Raw genomic sequence first — 20,118 nt, forward strand, 5'->3', positions numbered from 1 at the left:
TTGTTATAAACTAATATAAGTATAAAAACAGATGAGATACATGCATCAAGTATTAAAAGTCCTATTCATATTTCAAAATATAAATTAAGCTTCTTATTCAATTATTTAATTCAGATAAATTAAATACTACACATAACCCACTACGTTGTCTTAAACAAACAATTAAACATGTGCAATGTTCTTTTTAACCAAATAAAACGTCGTTATAAACGGCAAGTTAAATTACCAAGCTTATTTAATAATCCGCAAATTAAAAACTTATAAAATATGTACGTGTATCAAATTAAACATGCATTATTGAAAATACACAAAATTAAAGCTCGGGATCACATACTGTTTTTTGGTACATCTACAGATACGGATACGTCAACGTATATGACTGATTAATTTCTAATGCAGAAATTTACAAAACAATTAGGAAATATCGAGTTTTTTGTGGAATATGTAACCCGACTTTTACAGATATTCCGGACAGTTGGAACAGTTTACAGGCATGAAAGGAGTGAATACGGGAAACTTTGTTTGTGTGTGAACTTGTGCTCATGTAGAACGAAATTGTTATTTAACAAATAGAGTGATACTCAGTACTTTTATATTACCTTCAAGATAAAATCGCAAATGAACAATATTTAAAGTTCCTTACATGAATATAAGTAGTACACATTTGATTTTTTTTTTTTGTGTTTATTCATGTAAGATCTTGAAATATTTTTTTAACTAGATTTTTATAGGATTGTGTACAATATTCGTGTACCTGCACTACATACTCCATTCTCAACGAATATTCATAAGTTCCGCCTAAAAATTCAAAACGAGGCTAAGGTCGGTAAATCGAACAAAGATGGACGCCGAAAACACATGCAAATCTAAAGGGAACGATAAGCACTGTTGTGTGCCGTTTTGTAATGGCAACGGGCGGAGGCACTTGGAATTGTCGTTCCACAGGTTCCCCAAAACAGACAACATAAGAAATATGTGGATCCAAGCAATAAGAAGGGATCCAGGGCCCATGTTCAACGTAATAATTACCAAATTATCGGTGTCATAACATCGCATGTTGTTTTTGTTGTTGTACATAAGTTATAAGTCAAGGTTCAGTTGAATGAAAATGATTGTTTCTACTGCCTTCATCACTGATACTGTACATTTTAATTCAGTTTTGAATATTAAACGGGAAAGCATTATTGTTATGACAAGTCACTGAGTCATAATGATAATGTAGTGAATTATCAGAATACACAATAAACAGATAAATAACACATACAATGTACACACACTCATGCTGAAAACAAGGCCTCAATATACTTGACTGGAACTTGTACCTATTCACTTGCTAGCTGGTTCTCAACCAACCTGTACCCTATACAGTGTTCCAGCTTGAATCTCAGGGCAGAAGGCATATGAGGCGCAGAAGGGTGCTACTTGTCTGAAAGGGGGTATCAGGTCCGTTCGCGCCCAATATACTTTCGCGAAAAAGGGGGGGGTGTGCCCACCCCCACCCCACCCTGGATCTGCCTATGACATTTAAATACGAATTGCAAAGGATATATTCCATGATTTTGGTCAAACAATGTTTTTGTCATTTATTTATATCTAATAACATATATATTGAATGTAACTTAATTATATAGAAATAATGAATATAAATCATAAAACTATTCAATTTCAGATCAGTGATCAAACAGTTATTTGTTCAAGGCATTTTAAACTGAATGATTTTAAATGGACACCTGTTAGGAAGACACTGAAACCAGACAGTGTTCCGTCCATCTTTGACTGGTCCAACCAAGGAAAACCGCGGAGGGAACTTTTTAAGCACCCAGTGCCACAGAAAAGGCCAAGACATGAATATGAAACTGGAGATGACACTGCAAATATAGGTTGTGAACCGATTCCACAGATCCAAGATGGGGATCTAAGCTTATGGTAATTATAACATTGTACATATAATGTATGGTACAATGTATGTATATTATTGTATAATCATGATGATAAAGAAAAATTCATTTCTGCTGGTCAGATTTTTGATGTATTGTCTATATTTATTTCATTTAGATTTAATTTTTTTCTCAAATACATTTTGTATTTACTAAAAATTATGAATAACAATATAAAATGTGATTTTCATTAATGACGCATAGAATAATTGAATCATTCAGTCTTTTTTTTATCAGATTTCTGTGATAAATTATGATTTATAGTTTGATGAGCTGAAAGTAAACACGACCATAAATCATTCTCAAGATGGTTATTCAGTTGTCAAACTGCTTCTTTATAATCAGTTTGCAATTGTAATTAATTATTTTGAATGAGTTAATTTACATCATGTACTGCTGCTGGACAGAGAGATGCTGGATCATCATAGTACTACAGTTTGGGAAAATAAAAATCTGTTGTTACACATCTGCTGGTCAGTTGGAGTCTTCAATAGAATCAAGGTATATTATGGATATATATATATAGTACTTTCCAATACCATCTCATGAAAGTTCTCAAACATGTTTTTGGATGATTCTTTAAATTTATATGCAGTCTTCAATTATAAATTTAAAGTATGATACACTTGATGTGTCACCTTCAGAAATTTTTGCAGACACTCAGCATTCTTATGCAAATTCATTGGTTGTTGTGTAAAACCATGTTGTTACATATATTGTTTCAAATAACATATCAATAAACCTAATACAGTACACGTGATCATCTAAATAAAAAGACATAACCAAAAATATTCATTTTAATCAAATTTCATCACCAATTAATTACAATATTTATGAGAATAACACTGTTGCTTAGCCATTAAAGTACATAATATACTTATATATATATATATTTATATATGTGATACTTTTATGTTCATTGATGTCAATTGTTCTGCAGTGCATTTGATGAAATTTCTACATCAAGAGTTATTAAACTGGAAAAGAAATAACAGGGAAAAAAAGGAAAAAATAAGCAGCTACAGGAGAAATTACAAATTGAAAGATTTGGCATTTTCAGATTTCCCAAAGAGGACTCAATGATTTTGTTTTATACTCAATTTGTATCCATGTCAATGTTCACTACATTTTTTAATTTCATTTAACCTGCTGGTAATTCCATGACAAGCTACTATTATAAATCATACCTTCATTTGTGGGTATTTTTTTACAATTTCAGTTCACCACAGAAAGACAAAATACAAGAACTAGAGGCATTGGTTAAAAGCAGAGATCAAGAAATACAGAGATTGCAGAAAAAAATTGAAATAGAAAGATTTGGGATCAACAGATTTTCAACTGATAATGCCATGATTTTGTTCTACACAGGCTTTGTGTCTATGTCAATGTTTTCTGTGTTTTTCAATTTTATAAAACCAGTCGCAAACTCAATGACCAGCTATTACTACAAATCAAGCGATAATGTCAAACAAAATATATTAGTAGGTAGACAGAGAAACATGCTATTAATAGATGAGCTATTTATGTTTTTGTGTAGACTCAAATGTGGCTTAATGGAACAGGATTTAGCTGTAAGGTTTAACTGCCATGTTTCAACTGTTAGTCGCAAGATGATAACTTGGGCAAACTTTTTATATTTTGTTTTAGGAAGCTTCAACATTTGGCCTAGTAAACAACACATAGATGATAAAATGCCTGCTTCTTTCAAGTTGTTGTATCCATCAACACGGGTGGTAATAGACTGCACAGAAATAAAAACTGAAAGACCATCATCACTTGCTCTTGGATCTAAATGTTATTCTAATTACAAAAGCAGTCACACATGGAAAGGGCTGGTAGGAATTGCCCCTCATGGAGCTGTAACTTTCATTTCCAGCTTATATACAGGCTGTATGTCAGATGTGGAAATAACAAAATTATGTGGATTGGTTGATTTACTTGAGATGGGAGATTCCATTATGGCTGACAAGGGGTTTGTCCTTAACAAGGTTTTGGAAGGAACTGGTATAACTGTTAATACCCCTCCTTTTCTAATGAGTCATGGCCAATTTACCAAGCAGGAAGTTGAAGAAACACAAACCATAGCAAAGCTTAGAATACATATTGAAAGACATATCCGTCGAGTAAAGGAGTACCACTTATTTGACAAAATAATTCCCCTCAGCATGGTGGGCACAATCAATCAACTATGGACTGTTGCTAACATGCTTACTTTGTTTAGAGGTCCATTAGTTAAAGAATGGCATGGATAAAAAAAATCAAAATTTAAATATAGATATATAGGTTCCATTTTCTTTTGTGTCAGACTTGATTTTTTAAAAGTCGTTTTTATCCAAAAATTACAAACATCAAATGACAAAAGTTGATACTATTTGTAGGGAAATTTTATTTTTCGAAAAAAACACATTTTAGGAGAATTTTAAAAAAACCCACCTTTTTGCGCAAAGATTTCAATATCAATTGAATGCTTAAATTAAAGCTTTGCTGAAATGATTTCTTTTATCATGTTCTTTTAAATTTCATATAAATATTTTTAAACTTAAACAAAATTCGGCTCTTGGTGACACGAGTTTACTATTCACACCAAATTTTTTATTTGAATTGCATTATAAATTTGGGCCAACATCGGTGTGGAAACTCAATTTCTGATCTGAGGAGTACATGTATAAATAAAAATTACTCAATAAAATGATTGAAATAAAACAAATCTAGTTTATGTTTCATCTTGTCCCATACATCTTCATCAAACTCAATAATTTCTTCATGGTATTCCTCTAAACGCCATACGTAGAAATAGCACCATTTTAATCCTGTAACTGCCAACTGCATCATCACTTGGTAAAAATAATTGTGATTCTGTTTAAGTTTTCTATCTTCAACGCTGCCTGTGAGATACATGCATTCTGATAATGCTTTCACTGGGCATTTAATTTCCAACAGGCCAAACTGTGGTATCCTAGAGGGATGATACACTTTACGGTCTGGACTTGCAGCTAACCATGGAGAGTATGAACTTACTATGATGCCACATGGGTATACATTTACATTCTCATCGTGTAGCTGAAAAAAATAGCATCTAGTTTGCCTACTTTTGAACCTCATTATATAATTTCATGTAAAAAAAGTATGAAATGTGCATACCCTTTTAAATATTAAAAAATTATGTGTGATTTGTATGCTGCAGTGATTGAACAAAATAATATCTACTATAATTTATGAGAACTTTAAATTATAACTTGCCATACAGCATATTAGTCTATTCTTTGTTATCATTTAGTTCTATGTGTATTTTTCAACTGTTTTTATGATAATTAGCTAATTAAATATATTTTTACTGCAAATGTCAAATTTCTAATGATGAATTAATAAAAGAATGTAACATGAAATGGTTAAATATTATCAAAAACAGAACATTTAAAATTTCATTAAAAGACATTTCAACTGAGATCTATTTTAAACGACTGTCCTCCTCTTTATATATGGCATGGGATCATGATAAAATGTTTTTTTAAATTTTTTTTTATCAATTTATACATAAACATGATCCCATGACATATCTATTCTGGCTTGGAACAGACAGGTTTACACCTGGCAGAGTTACAGTCAGATTAGTATGAAAATATATTTTTTTAATTCAAATGTATGTCATACATATTGTAGCCAAAATCAAGTTTATTGACTGCCCTCCTCTTTTATTCGGGCTTGGGACCGACAGATTTCCACCTGGCAGAGTTACAGTCAAACATTTAGCCTAATAATTTTTTTTCTTTTTTGTCTCTAAATTTTCTAATTAATGTGAAAAAATTCGGAATATGTTTCATACAGCATGTTTACAAACCTTAACGAAAGCAGCAGCAGCTACACTTTCAAATGACAAACCATGACGCATGCTCTCAGTTACTACTTTTCTGGTAGTCTTCAATCTAGCAACCAATGGTTCATTATCTGAAATTGATACACAACTTTAATATATAAAAATTAAAAAAAATACCCAGATTTAAGAACTAAACCGACAGGAATATTTATTATATTTTAAATTCCCTTACAGATCATTGTATTATTCATGGTATTACACATATACATGTATATGTGATGACAAGAAGAAAGTCAGTCATTTCATTTCTGGTGAAGAGTGGTTTCATTGGAAATCAGAACACATTAAATATTATTTTTATATTTTAATAACTCAAATGTTAGCATATTTACAATTTTAATACACAACTTATAATGTTTCAACACTCAGCCAGACAATACAGTCTCCATCTGAACTAATTAAACAAATAAGAGAAGTTTATTTGATAGTTTTAAGCATTTTGCAAGTTTACCTGCTTTTCTCTTAACAATGTCTCCAGCAACAGATGCAGTGAGTCTATCCTTTCTAATCTTGTGCCATTTTGGTTCATTTGTCTGAAGTCTTGTCATTTCTTCTATGTGAATGCTATCTTCGCTAGTAACTATGACAGAATTCAATGCCAAACTTTTCTTTTCATCAAGAACTGTGCACACAGTATTTTTCATGAAATTGACAACAGGCAAACTTGGATATTCAGGTGCATCCAATATGTTGAGAACATAATGGTTATAAAGTTTTTGTTGCACTGCCACTGGTGATCCTTTTTGAAATTTACCAAACTTGGTATTAACAATAACAGGTGCACTCTCTAAATCTATTACAGACAATAGCAAACATGTCTTGTCAATCTGTGACAGACTTTGGCAAAGGTCAGAAACATTTGGTAGTGGTGAGTTGATGGGATTATACATTGTTGAACGTAGACCACGTGGTTGCTGTTGAGGTGATTGGGTGTTATAACCAAATACAACTAACTCATCAGCCTTATTTCCACCAATTTTTTCACCACGGGGCATATGCCAAGTCTGGGGCAGAGATGTTTTTAGAATATCACATGGAATTGTTTTCATGTTACATGATTTCATGTGAGCTAGGCTGTAAAGCAGGCCTGTGACATGTCCACAAGTCCCTAACTTCCCTATGGCACAAGAGCATGTACTGCTTTCAAGGATAGGACCTTCTACAATAACAACCTGTAAAAAAAGTATTCAAGTGTCAGAGTGGTATGCCAATTGACAACTGTAATATTTTTTGAATTCATCCAGATATTTTCACATTATTTGTTCACAATTTGGATTTCTCATAAGTATGAAATAGATTTAATAAAACTGTTTAAATTGTACATGTATGTTCTAATACTCAACCAGTCTAGGTTCCATCTACCATCTGTTTAAAAACGTGAAGAACCAGCTTATACCAATTTAAAGTCTTTGGTTTAATTTAATCAAGTAGGGATGGAATGAAGGATTTCTAAAACTTGCGGTGAGAAAATTACCAAGAGATGAACAATAGAGGCTGTTATATGAGCAAAAAGGAATGAAATCATCAAGATTTAACTAGATATAGGAAGATGTGGTGTGAGTGCCAATGGGACAACTCTCCATCCAAATAACAATTTAAAAAAGTAAACCATTATAGGTCAATGTACGGCTTTCAACATAGAGCCTTGGCTCACACCGAACAACAAGCTATAACTACATTTTGTACATTTATGTACATACAACTGCTGTTTTGAACCACAATATTAAATCATACAGCTGTTGCATTGTTTGTCAACATTTTATACTTAGCTTAATAAACTAGTTTTTACAGGTGATATTACCTCAACATCATGTGCAGACTCATTTTTTCTTTGAGATCTTTGGCATTTTCCTCTCACTAAACCACCTTTATCTACTTTGTGAACTGAAAAGGAGTGTTTTATTAAGACTCAAAGGATAATGTATCTGAAGGTCTCTTTAAAATAAATTTTAATCTAGGTTCTTAACTTCAGTGAGTCACATTTAAAAACTTCTATGTAAGTAAGAGAGTACACGTATAATATGGATAATATGATGATAATATCTTCAGTAATAATAGCCACCATGTCATGTTATCATGTTACATGCAACAGTGTAACTGTAAGAATGCATGCATGGTTTCAGTACAACAAACTTCGGTCATGTTGGTTAAAAATGAAATGACAGTGTATGTCAAAAATATGTGAATTATTTTATGAAACGAACCGACTTCATGTGAATTGGTGCTGGGGTAGAAACGCTACAACTTTTTCATGAATTTTTGACAGACCAGGTCACGTACACACATGTCAAACACTTACTAGTAATGTTTGTTACGTATTTCTCAGCAAAATATTTATATCCTTTTGACATTTCTTTAACCCCTAGACTCTTTGAACTGCTTTTAATGGAAGATTCCACAAAACCAAACGTCAAATCCGGCAATATAGTCAAATCTCGACTGCTGTCGTCTCCTTTCACTTCCTTATCGGCCATGTTGTTTACAATCGATACGACCTTAACCTCGTTTTCGATTTTATATGTATATTCATTAGATCTCATTAAGAATGGAGTATTGGCTCCCTTTTAAGGGCATGTAAAAGTTGTTTATAGAACCCCTTATTTTTTTGTACAAAACACCACTATGACAAATATTTAAAGTGTATGTTTGATTGCTTCAAAGATATTCCAATTAATTTTTTTTAAATGAAGCATGGTCTTATTAATAAGCTCGGGATCACATATTATTTTTTGATATATCTGCAGATGTGGATACGTCAACGTATACGATACGGTTGATACGTTTGTAAATGACCGACCTCTAATATTAACACGGCTTACACTACAAACATGTAATTACCTGTTTAAAGAATATCGCTCATACATTACAATCAAAACAAATTTATCACCTGACTGCCTGTATTAAAGCATTTTAATTTTAATGCAGTTCAATGATTAATATATGTGTAAACAAATGTAACTATTAAATTATAGTCTACACAGTATAAATGCTATCCAAGTACGCGATACATTAAATTAAGAATCAACCTATTGCAAGAACAACTTTCAAATAAAATAAAATTATTCTTTACAAATAAGATAAATAAAATCATTCGGAAAATTCAACTGCAATAACTATCTAAACATATGTACTTATCTTATGTCTGAATCAGCCTATCCTTTTTGTGTTTCGTCAGTTCATATCACGCAATGAACAAATCACGAAGAGCATGCAACTTCATACCTAGTTTAGAGCTGATGAATGATGATATATATGGTCAGACGGCCAGAAGTGACTTGGAAATTGTTCAAGACACTATTGCAGAAGCCAGGAAATTGAATGATACCAGATTTTCGTTACTGACACTAATCCACAGAATGAAGTTCGACAGAGAAAAACAAGTTTTCATGGTTGAACACTGTAAGTTAAGAAAACTTGTTACGGACACGAGAAATCTCGCTCCAACAATGATAGTCCTAGTTGGCCGACCAGAGAAAAGGACGAAAGGAGAACCCCATACTCCAGAAACGAGAGACGGGATAAGACTCTCAAAAACAGATCTATACAGGGAGACAATGATTTTAAAAAACAATGACCTGTTGAAAATGTTCAAGGACTTCATAAAAAGGCGCTAACCATTGTGAATAGACAAACACATTACCATCACCAAAACACAATTTTGACATGAATCCATCTGCGTCCTTTGTTTAATATTCACATAGACCAAGGTGAGCGACACAGGCTCGTCAGAGCCTCTAGTTTGATGCCCGTATCAATTTTGCAGTTTGTCTTGCCTTTTCTTCTCTTTTATTTATATTCCTGATGGAAAAGTATCCTATTTTGTCCTGTTGTGGTTTTTTTAATTTTTTTCCTGTTTTTTAGTAAAAAAATGGAAAAGGCATTTGGGAGTTAGATATAAAGCTCAATTTATATCTAATTTGCTTCCTGTTTTTGCATTGACTTTTCCAAAATTTATTCAGTCAAACATTCGTCGATTATATGAACTAAAGAAGAAGTTGAATAGTTAGAAAAAAGTTCCAGGTTATAAGAACATTTCTGATCTTTTATCAAAATCCTTTGAACCACCTGTGCAGCAAGTTCCAACTTTTTCCATCACTGTAAATGGACATGAGCATGAACAGGAAGAATCGCCAGCAAATTCTTCTACGTTTTAACCTGAACTTACATGTAACACTGGTCTACAAACGTTTGATTCTGATGATGAAACAGTTAAGTCAAAAAAACCTGTTACAATATTATTCTATGAAACTTTTTTCTTACTATTCAATTTCTTCTTTAGTTCATATAAACGACGAATGTTTGACTGAATAGATTTTGGATTAGTCAATGCAAAAACAGGAAACAAATTAGATATAAATTGAGCTAACTCCCAAATGCCTTTTCCATTTTTTTCTAAAATATGTTTAAATTCCAATAACAAATGTTTTGGCAATGATGATATAGGAAAAGAAATTATTGAAAAGGCACAACTAGACAACCATGTCAAAATATATGAAGAGGAGCACAACCTTTTGAGAAGAAAAACAAGAAAGTTGATGGTGGAACTGAGCTTATTATGTTTCCCAGAATATCTCTTTACCATCTAAGACAAATATAAATGGGTATTTATCAAATTAATTTAGATAAAAGGTACAAGGATGCCCATCAGGAGGACGACAACTATGCACTGTGCATTCGCAAGGATATGCCAGATCTGTTGCGATTAAAAATGCAGTCTCGCCATTCATCTTCTAGATGCTATCATGTGTGGTTGAAGTACAATAGTACAATGAGAATGATGTCTGTGGGTGGTACTGTACTTGTAAAGTTGGGTCACGTATGGTCGGGTGTTGTGCACACATCGCCAGCGTTGTTTGGCATCTTGGATATCAGAAGTGGAATATTAAGGCTGCTCAATCTGCACTGCTTCCGGAATGTTTTTGAGTTCTATATTTATTGCTACAAATGTTCCTGAAGAGTCTGACACGTCTGACGTAGAAAGTATTGATTCATATGTAGAAGAATGACATTTAATTTAACCATTTGTTTATTGCTGTTATAATCTAAATTAAAAGAAGGGTTCACATTCCATATATCATCACATGTATATAAAAAAACAACTTTTTTTTAATCTCAATACTTATTTTGTTTGTTTAAACTAATGGTTTAATTTTTTAATTGTTATTTGGATGGAGAGTTGTCTCATTGGCACTCACACCACATCTTCCTATATCTATTGTAACGTAAGACGTGGAAGACTAGATTTGGTATTTTTTTCATTTTTTTCAATTTTCCGCTTTGTTAACACATGTTTTTTTTTAATCCAAGCACTTGATAATACAAATGTAACTTTGTTAAACTCTGGAATTTGTTGTGTGTCGTGTAGTTCTGTCAGTTTCCCTTATCACTATTGGTAACAACATTAACATAACGTAAAAGCACGTTAAGATATCTAATCAATTTGTCGAGTTTTAGTAGAATATTTCATACAAAGTACATTGTTAAAATTGTTTGCAGTTGTGACAAATATCTGCCAGAAACCTTATGTGTTAACCTTATTGTGCTAAGAGCAGAAAGGAGCCAAATAAATATATGTCCATAAAAATTGATGTAATGGACCAGCAGAAGACATTTATACTAAATTTTATGCATATGAGCAAATTTATGTCAGGAATGTGGCGCTTGAGAATGCACTTGGTCGTTACAGTTGTTCATGGCGTTAGGGTTTATGGCTGTTTTTACTCATTTCAATGGCCTTATTCTACGAATTAAACCTTAACAATCCTGGTTCGTGTATTTTTTTCTTTTATGGGATTCAATTCCTGTCATTTTATACCTTGAAATGGACAATTGTGCAAAAGAGAACAAAAACCGGTAAGTTGTACAATTTTACTTTGAAAAAGCTTTATCAATAGTGCCAGATAAGTAAATAAACTCATTATATATGACAGGACTAACTTTAATATATACGCCAAACGTCCAATTTGCGATTTCAAATAGTGCGCCAGCAAGGAAAGTTTGTACTATGAAGATGCAATGTTCTGAAGAAAGATAACTCTTCTTCAAAACGAACGAGAAAAAATCATGGAAATTACTCACAACTTTTTTAAAAGGTCGGTTGTTTTTTTGCTTTATTTTTAAAAGTATATATTGCACTTTCCTTCTTTTTATGAAGAAATCACTGGTAGATATTTGTTAATACTGGAAACGTTTTCCAGTTTTACATATAATTTTTTGCAGGAATGAAATAAATCATATTTTTAAAGATCAAATCAAAATGAGCCTTTAACTCCTGAACCTGTATTTGAAATATACAAATCTACTGTTTAACGTGAAACAAGAATTATGCTTATAGGTTTAATTTAAAGTAATTTTTTCGAGTTTAGATAACAAGCAAGTAGTATGTCAATATTCGGGAAACAGGAAACTGAGGTTGCTACAGTGACAAAACTAAGTCGGTGACCCTCAATTATTTCATCATATTTTGTTCCTCGAATCATGAAATACCTTCACACAAAATTTTAACGAAAAATCACTGGTAGAAATGAAAAGGCTGTTTGGACTTTAAGTTGAAAACATGACCTTTGAATCGGTTAATAATTCCCCTCATTATTATTTCTTTTCACAGGTGTTGCTCGATGTCAAGTCTCTGAATGTACCAACTACACCTCATAACACAAACTGATGGCACATACGTTAATAATAAATAAATGATTTTAATGAGTTGTGAGTTGAAGAAGAAGGTATACTACTGAGATAAGCCTACAACATCGGCAAAGTAAAATTTATTCTTAAAAATCGTTTGGAATACATCCACACATTACTACAGAAGGCATATCAAAGAGACAGATGGACTCACTGACATAGCCATTTATATGTAAAAACATTATGTATAAAATTTACTGTTTGCAAAAGCATGAATTGTTCTTTATAATAAGAATGTTCTTATCCCGGGCATACAAACAATGCTATATTTGGCAAAACGTTTTCAACTTTTGATCTTCAGTGCTGTACAACTTTGCACTTTTTTCACTTTCGATTTTTTATATCTGGGCGTCACTGGTGTGTCCTGTGTGGACAAGACGCGTTTTTGGCGTATTGAATTTTAAACATGATGCTTTTTGTTATCTATTAATCATGATTTTCTTTGTCTAATATGTTCTCCTTTTCATTTGTATTGTAGTCCTGTAATATTATGTTGTCATTTCAATGTTATATTTAACTTTGCCATTAAAGTGCGAGGTTTGACATGCCATAAAACTAGGTTCAACCCACCACTTTTATCCTCCTTTAAAAGTGTCCTGAACCAAGTCAGGAAGATGGCCATTGTTATAATATTGTTCGTTTCTGTGTGTGTTGCATTTTAACGTTGAGTCGTTTGTGTTTTATTTTTGAGATATTGAGATAAGACGTGGCACGGTACTTGTCTATCCCAAATTATCCCAAATTCATGTATTTGGTTTTGATGTTATAATTGTTATTCTCGTGGTATTTAGTCTGTTGCTTGGTCCGATTCTGTGTGTGTTGCGTATTGGTGTTGTGTCGTTGTTCTCTTATATTTAATGCGTTTCCCTCGGTTTTAGTTTGTTACCCCGATTTTATTTTTTGTACGTGGATTTATGAGTTCTGAACAGCGGTATACTACAGTTGCCTTTATGTATATGTAGCCATAGGTCAGGTAGGATTTGATTACACTACAATTTGTATTTGTCGTCCCTGTCGTTATCCCAGCAAGTGTAAAGAAGAGGCACGTCGTAATCAGGAGGAGGCCTTTGTACAAATGCTGCTCTTAGCCAGGAGGAAATATTTTCCAATCATAATTCATTGCAGAGATTGCGGTGACGGTTCAGCCGCCAAACGTACTATAGAAATAATACTTTACCATGATCTAGCTGACAGGAAATTCTATCACCACTGTTTTGACGGGAATAATGAGGAGATGACTGCTTGGCAACAACCACCAACTATAAGTTTCGGTGTATCTGGAAAATTCATTAGGGACAATACCGGTCTGGAAGTACTTCTTAGGATTCCGCCACATCAGCCTTAGGCCCTTGCTTTTAATGACATGTTTTCTAAATTGAAGTTGTGCTAATAAAGCTTCTTTAAACAATACATTATATGTGGGTTTATCTTCTATTTGAACATTGTAGCACTCAATTTGTTGTTGGGTTACCCACATACCACCAAGCTCATTTAATTGACCAGTTAATATCACTTTTTGTGTGTTTGCCTTTTTTTCTTTCTTTGCTCTTAGAATTTTCATTTTTTTTTATTGAATATAATTTGTTGTCGTGTTTTAAATGACTGAATCATATGTAGGGCACTAACCCTAGCAGCATCTTTAATCTTATTTCTATCAGTGTTTGAAAGCCAATTTGATGTTTTATTGTTAGACAACATAATTATTGATTCATTTGCTACAGTTGTAGCAGGTTTAGCCTTACCAACTTGTCAAGTTGAACAAAAATTCTCTCTGAGCATGCATTTGTTGTAGGTACAGACATACCATGGATTGGATCCCTAAAAGATTGTTCAACGAATTTCCCACCAGGCAAATGGTCTTTAGCTTGCCTTTCTAGAATTAGAAGCATACCACCTCTAATGCCATCTGTGTATACATCTCGGATATAATATAATGAATACATTCATCTCTCATCTTTCTGTTCCAACACAACCTTCACCAACAACTATTCCAGCAACTCCGCCACCAGTGTGTAAAGCAGATACGACGCAAACAACACCAACAAACAAGGACCCACCGGCTCTTTCACTACAACAGTGTCTTCAAGCTAGTGAAAAACAGCTGCAACTCAGCAACACCAGAATAGCAGAAATGAAACGCCTACTGATAAACTAATACAATTAAAGAACAAGGTAATGTTATTAAAGAGCTAGCTTCAAAACTGCCCAACGTACGCCGTTTATTACAAACAGACTACCCAATACTCCAGCTACACCCGCAACTCCGAGATTTCCTCAACCTCTACCAGATTTACCATTAACACCTGTATCATCGTTACCGGACTCGCATCAACCTCATCCACTTATGCAACGACTAAACTTGCCTATGCATCTGTTTAACGACTTTCCCCAGCACATGCGTCTAACAGCAGATGACTTAAGCAAGTATTTCATCTGTGGAACACACCTGGGATCATTTGTGGTTTAATTGCTAAAAGCACTTTTCCCCAGAATTATTCACCTCAGTTCATCTCCGTATCCATTATTCGTATAGGGGCGGTAAGCTCAGCAAAAGGACAACAGAAAGAATGTGATTAAGAGGTAAGTCACTGCATTCAACTAGTCATAATTAGGTCTTGATTCGTAACACATTTTCAATAAACAATCAAACTGTTGTGTATAATGTCCCTACGTTATAAAAGAATGTAAGAATGTTGGAATATGACTGATGACTACAGTCATTGCGGATGGACTACAATGTTCATTTTTCTGTCTAGTTCTGTCTTCATTTATTTCAACTTGAAAAAAGCTGGTGAATGGTAACGACGAACTAATAGTTTCCGCAGTCAAAAGCTGCGTGCAATCGTTACTATCTTCTATATTGAGTTGCTCGATGACATTTAGATAGTTGTCCGTTTCTTTATGAATACCACGGTCTTATATTAATTGACATAACATTCTGAGAGATTAAGTTTCTAATCTTTAGAGTATGGTGAAGCAAGTACTGTTTGTTTTTGATTTGTAAATATCCAACACCAATTTCAGTTTTGTGGAATTTACAATATTTCTATTTGTGAGTCGTCTGTTTGTCAGTAATTGAGGGGTATACAATATAAAAAAAAAACATGTACTTGGACATTATTTAAGGACCTGTAAATTAACAATAATAAAAAATATGTATAGAAATGAAGTAGTAAAGTAGAATTCTGGCAAGGTTCGAAGCATATTTAGAGGTACCAAGTAAAAATTTGCAATACCGATATGGACCTTTTGAAGTGCAAAATTTAAAAAAAAAAAAAGTTTTCTAAAACACAATTTATATCGTTGTCTAAACAGGCAAATATAATAATACAACATTTTGTTGAAAAAATAAATCTTTTAACATTGTAAATTTCAATGCGGTTCGTTATAATCTCTCTTCACACTGGACAGTTTGACAGTCTTTTTGAGCATATGCTGCACACACCTAAATGGCGACAATCAAGAAACACACAGTTTGCTTCCCTGTCAATACAAACAAACACATTCTGAAGTAAGTTTAAAACAGTCCATTGTAAGAGTTACTTTATTAACTTTTGTATAATTTAAAAAAAAAATATTTGTTGATGATTATCTGTTGTTGACTGTAAGCCAAAACATTTATTTGTCTGATTTTTTTAACCTAAATATTTTAAACTAACACAAGGTACATCTTTATCTTTGAAAAAAAGAACACTTTATAAATTATAAGAATAATAATAGAGGCTGTTGTTCACTTCTCTCAACATGTCTTAAGGAAATTTACCAGATCCTTCATGGTTGCCATCCTTTCCTTAAATTGTTGCTCTCTTCTATTAAGATCGGTATTGTATCTATATTCTTGATTTTCGGTATATTGTTTTAAAAGACTGACCACATCAGATGTTGGTGTCTGACGTTTTGTTTCAAATTTTTGAAGACTTTGATCAGCACTATCATCTATTTTTCTTTTATTACCAGAACTTGTGCTACTTGCTGTAACAATAGGTGTGACAGCAGGATCTTTCCAAAAAAATTTCAACCATCTGTTACTCGTATTCATAACTTCTTTTCAAGGTTTTCAGAAGAAGTGCAAGGCAAAATTTCTTTCATCCTGTCGGCTCCCTTTATCATGTTTATAATTGGGTAAGTTGTGAGCGTGAGAAAGAAAATCAAAAGAATTTGAAGTTTTCTAAAACGCATTCTGCACCAGATGTTGCAAGGGCTCGAGCCGGGTATATATAAAAGGAAGATTTTACTCAACCGTTATTACGCAAAATGGAGCCCAATGAGAAGGAAAAGAAAATGTAAGTACCCTTATACATGTACATTTTAAAATCTATTTCGACAGTGTTAGAAGTTAAGGAAACAGAACTTAAAAACATTTTGATGTTGAGTCATTGCAATTTTTAGTAGCTAACCAGCTGATATCTTTATAGACCATAATGGCAAAATATTTCAATAGCCCAGGTCATTATAAATTGTGAATAAAAAAATGATTTATTTAAAGAGCATTTTAGGGGTTTGAGGGTTAATGTATATAAATGGTTTTTAACGTCCAGTGGCAAGTTAAATAAATATTCAGGACGAGAACATTAATAATATAATAAGATATGAATGTTGTACCCTGCTTTATGCAAGAATTTCGTTTTTAAAAACGATTCCACTCTGGTGTTTGTCTATGTATTTCTATTTGTATTCATCTGATGAGTTACGCCCTTTTCAATTGATGTTTATAGTTCGTTCCTTTATTTTACTGTTACACCACTGTCCCACGTTATGGGAGGGTTGAGATCCCGCTAACATGTTTACCTCGCCACAGTATGCATGTATGTGTCTGTCCCAAGTCAGGAGCCTGTAAATCAGTGGTTGACGTTTGTTGCTGTGTTACATATTTGTTGGGTTTTTTTCGCTAATTTTTTTAACATTAATTAGGCCGTTAGTTTTCTCGTTTAAATGATTTTACATTTGTCATTTCGGGACATTTTATAGCTGAATATGCGGTACGGGCTTTGCTCATTGTTGAAGACCGTCCAATATAGGAACGAACTATAAAAAGCCGTTGAAAAAATCTTTTGGCCTTTATATCAGAAACGGAGAACTATTGGGTACTACGGGAGTTTTTAACGACCTTGACTGGCTATAAAGCCCTTGCACGGTCGGTACTATATGGAAAAAAACAAGTACCTGTCCTAATATTTTTTTTCGAATATAAGTACTTACATAGCATTTTAACCGACCGGTCTTATTAAACTCGGTAAATCCGAGAAACTTGAGAAAGGGGAGATCATTTTTCTTGTGAGGGGCGTCACCATTTAAATATTTGTGTTCGTGACTCTTTCTGCACGGCAAATTCAATCCCTTTTACACCACCCGTATTGAAATCATGGACCTGCCCAATTACAGGGTCGTTGAAAAGACTTTATACATGACATTTGTAGAATTGAATTTGAAAATATCTTTTCTACATAATATTTTTATTTTAAAGTATTTGTATTATGATTGAGGAAAATTTCTTTTACACTTAAAGGGCTGGGGAGGGGCAATATAGTTGATGCTTTTGAAGAGGGTTCTTTCTGTTCAACCCACACACTATCAGAGATAACCATCATGTGGATCCCTTTGTAGGTTAAGATTATTATAGATCCAAATATTCATTGTATATTCTTTGTTCTACAGATGCAAAGGCAATGGTGCGTCAACCAGGACAGGTGCATACAAAATATACACAATTAAGTATCATGTAAAATCTGCATGCACGTCGGACAGTGTTAAGTTTTCGTGGTCAAATCCATATCGCCTATATTTTCAGCAGTAAGTGCACTATTTGATATATTCAACTTACAGGTATCATCTGACTTGGACCCCATGTTTATAGTTCATTATAAGGGGTGTACTTTATCAATAATTTGGTTTATATGATTCTAATAAGATGAAAATTGCCGTTTAAAAAATGTCATCTCACCTTGACCTAATTGTTATGGTTCATTAGTCAAAGTCCAATTTTTGTCATGTCACTGAGTTTTGTTTCAGATAGTTATCAAAAGTACCAGGATTATAATTTAATACGCCAGACGCGCGTTTCGTCTACATAAGACTCATCAGTGACGCTCAGATCAAAATAGTTAAAAAGCCAAATAAATACGAAGTTGAAGAGCATTGAGGATCCAAAATTCCAAAAAATTGTGCCAAATACGGCTAAGGTAATCTACTCCTGGGGTAAGTAAATCCTTAGTTTTTCAAAAAATTCAAAGTTTTGAAAACAGAAAATTTATAAAATGACCATATAATTGATATTCATGTCAACACCGAAGTGCTGACTACTGGGCTGGTGATACCCTCGGGGACGAAACGTCCACCAGCAGTGACATCGACCCAGTGGTGTAAATAGTTATCAAAAGTACCAGGATTATAATTTAATACGCCAGACGCGCGTTTCGTCTACATAAGACTCATCAGTGACGCTCAGATCAAAATAGTTAAAAAGCCAAATAAATACGAAGTTGAAGAGCATTGAGGATCCAAAATTCCAAAAAAATGTGCCAAATACGGCTAAGGTAATCTACTCCTGGGGTAAGATAATCCTTAGTTTTTCGAAAAATTCAAAATTTTGAAAACAGAAAATTTATAAAAATGACCATATAATTGATATTCATGTCAACACCGACTCAAGAGATACTTTAAGCAATTTTTCTAGTAGATTAGCATTTCACATTTTTAATTTCTTCAAATACAACTTGGCCAATTCAAACTTAAGACTCGGAACTTGGAATAAAAAAAAACAATTAATTACACCACCTTTTTAAAATCAAAATCCTAACCTCCTATAACAATGTAAAAGATATATTATATATAGGCCTATTTCGTTTATTTCGTTTCTTCCATTTTCCATTTCGTTTCGTTTCTTCATTTTTTCATTTCGTTTCGTTTCGTTATATTTCGTTTCGATTCCGTTTCTCTTTTCATTAGTACCCGTCAGTCTAGATATAAATTTTAAACTCTTAATTTCATGTTTGGAGGGCTTTGTGTATTTTAATCAGGTTAGGAATATAAATTGTTATCAGGATGTATAATACATCTGCCAATATTTTCGATGGCAACTTTTACCTGTGCACATCCGACTTAAACAGCTGGAAAGCGATACATGTACCTAAATTGTGTGATGTCACCAGTTTTTAGCCTGCAGAAAGTCACTAGAATACCTGAATGTAACACTAATACATGACTTCTGGCCATAATTAAAAATATCGTCGGTTTTCATATTAGAAGTACCCGAAATAAATTAAATCTATTACATATAAAAAAAAAAAAAAAAATGGCATAGCATTTCGAAAAGTAGAAACCTGCCACAGATACCTTTTACAAATATCATTGAAAATATATTTATGCTTTTATAATTTCCACATAAGTGTCCGCCCCACTAGATGTATATCCATCTATTTATATTGTTATTATAAATTTAGGAAGAAAAAAATCTCCTACGATTGACCATTAATCATTACAAATTTCGATAGCCTAGCTGTAGACATTTTATATCCAGAAACTGATTAGCCCTAATTTGTAGGAATATGCAACTTGGTTGACCTAATAGACAGCTATAAAGCATAACAAGGGGCGGAAAGATCTATTAAGTTTTGGGAAAAAACA

At 33.1% G+C, this 20,118-nt stretch overlaps 1 pseudogene; it reads right to left on the reverse strand.

Moving 5' to 3' along the window:
- Positions 1 to 2,775: 2,775 nt before the first annotated feature.
- Positions 2,776 to 8,341, reverse strand: LOC134718831 (uncharacterized; annotated as a pseudogene).
- Between the last annotated feature and the right edge of the window lie 11,777 nt (positions 8,342 to 20,118).

This window comes from Mytilus trossulus, chromosome 5 (assembly GCF_036588685.1).
Source record: "Mytilus trossulus isolate FHL-02 chromosome 5, PNRI_Mtr1.1.1.hap1, whole genome shotgun sequence".
NCBI classification, from domain to species: domain Eukaryota; kingdom Metazoa; phylum Mollusca; class Bivalvia; order Mytilida; family Mytilidae; genus Mytilus; species Mytilus trossulus.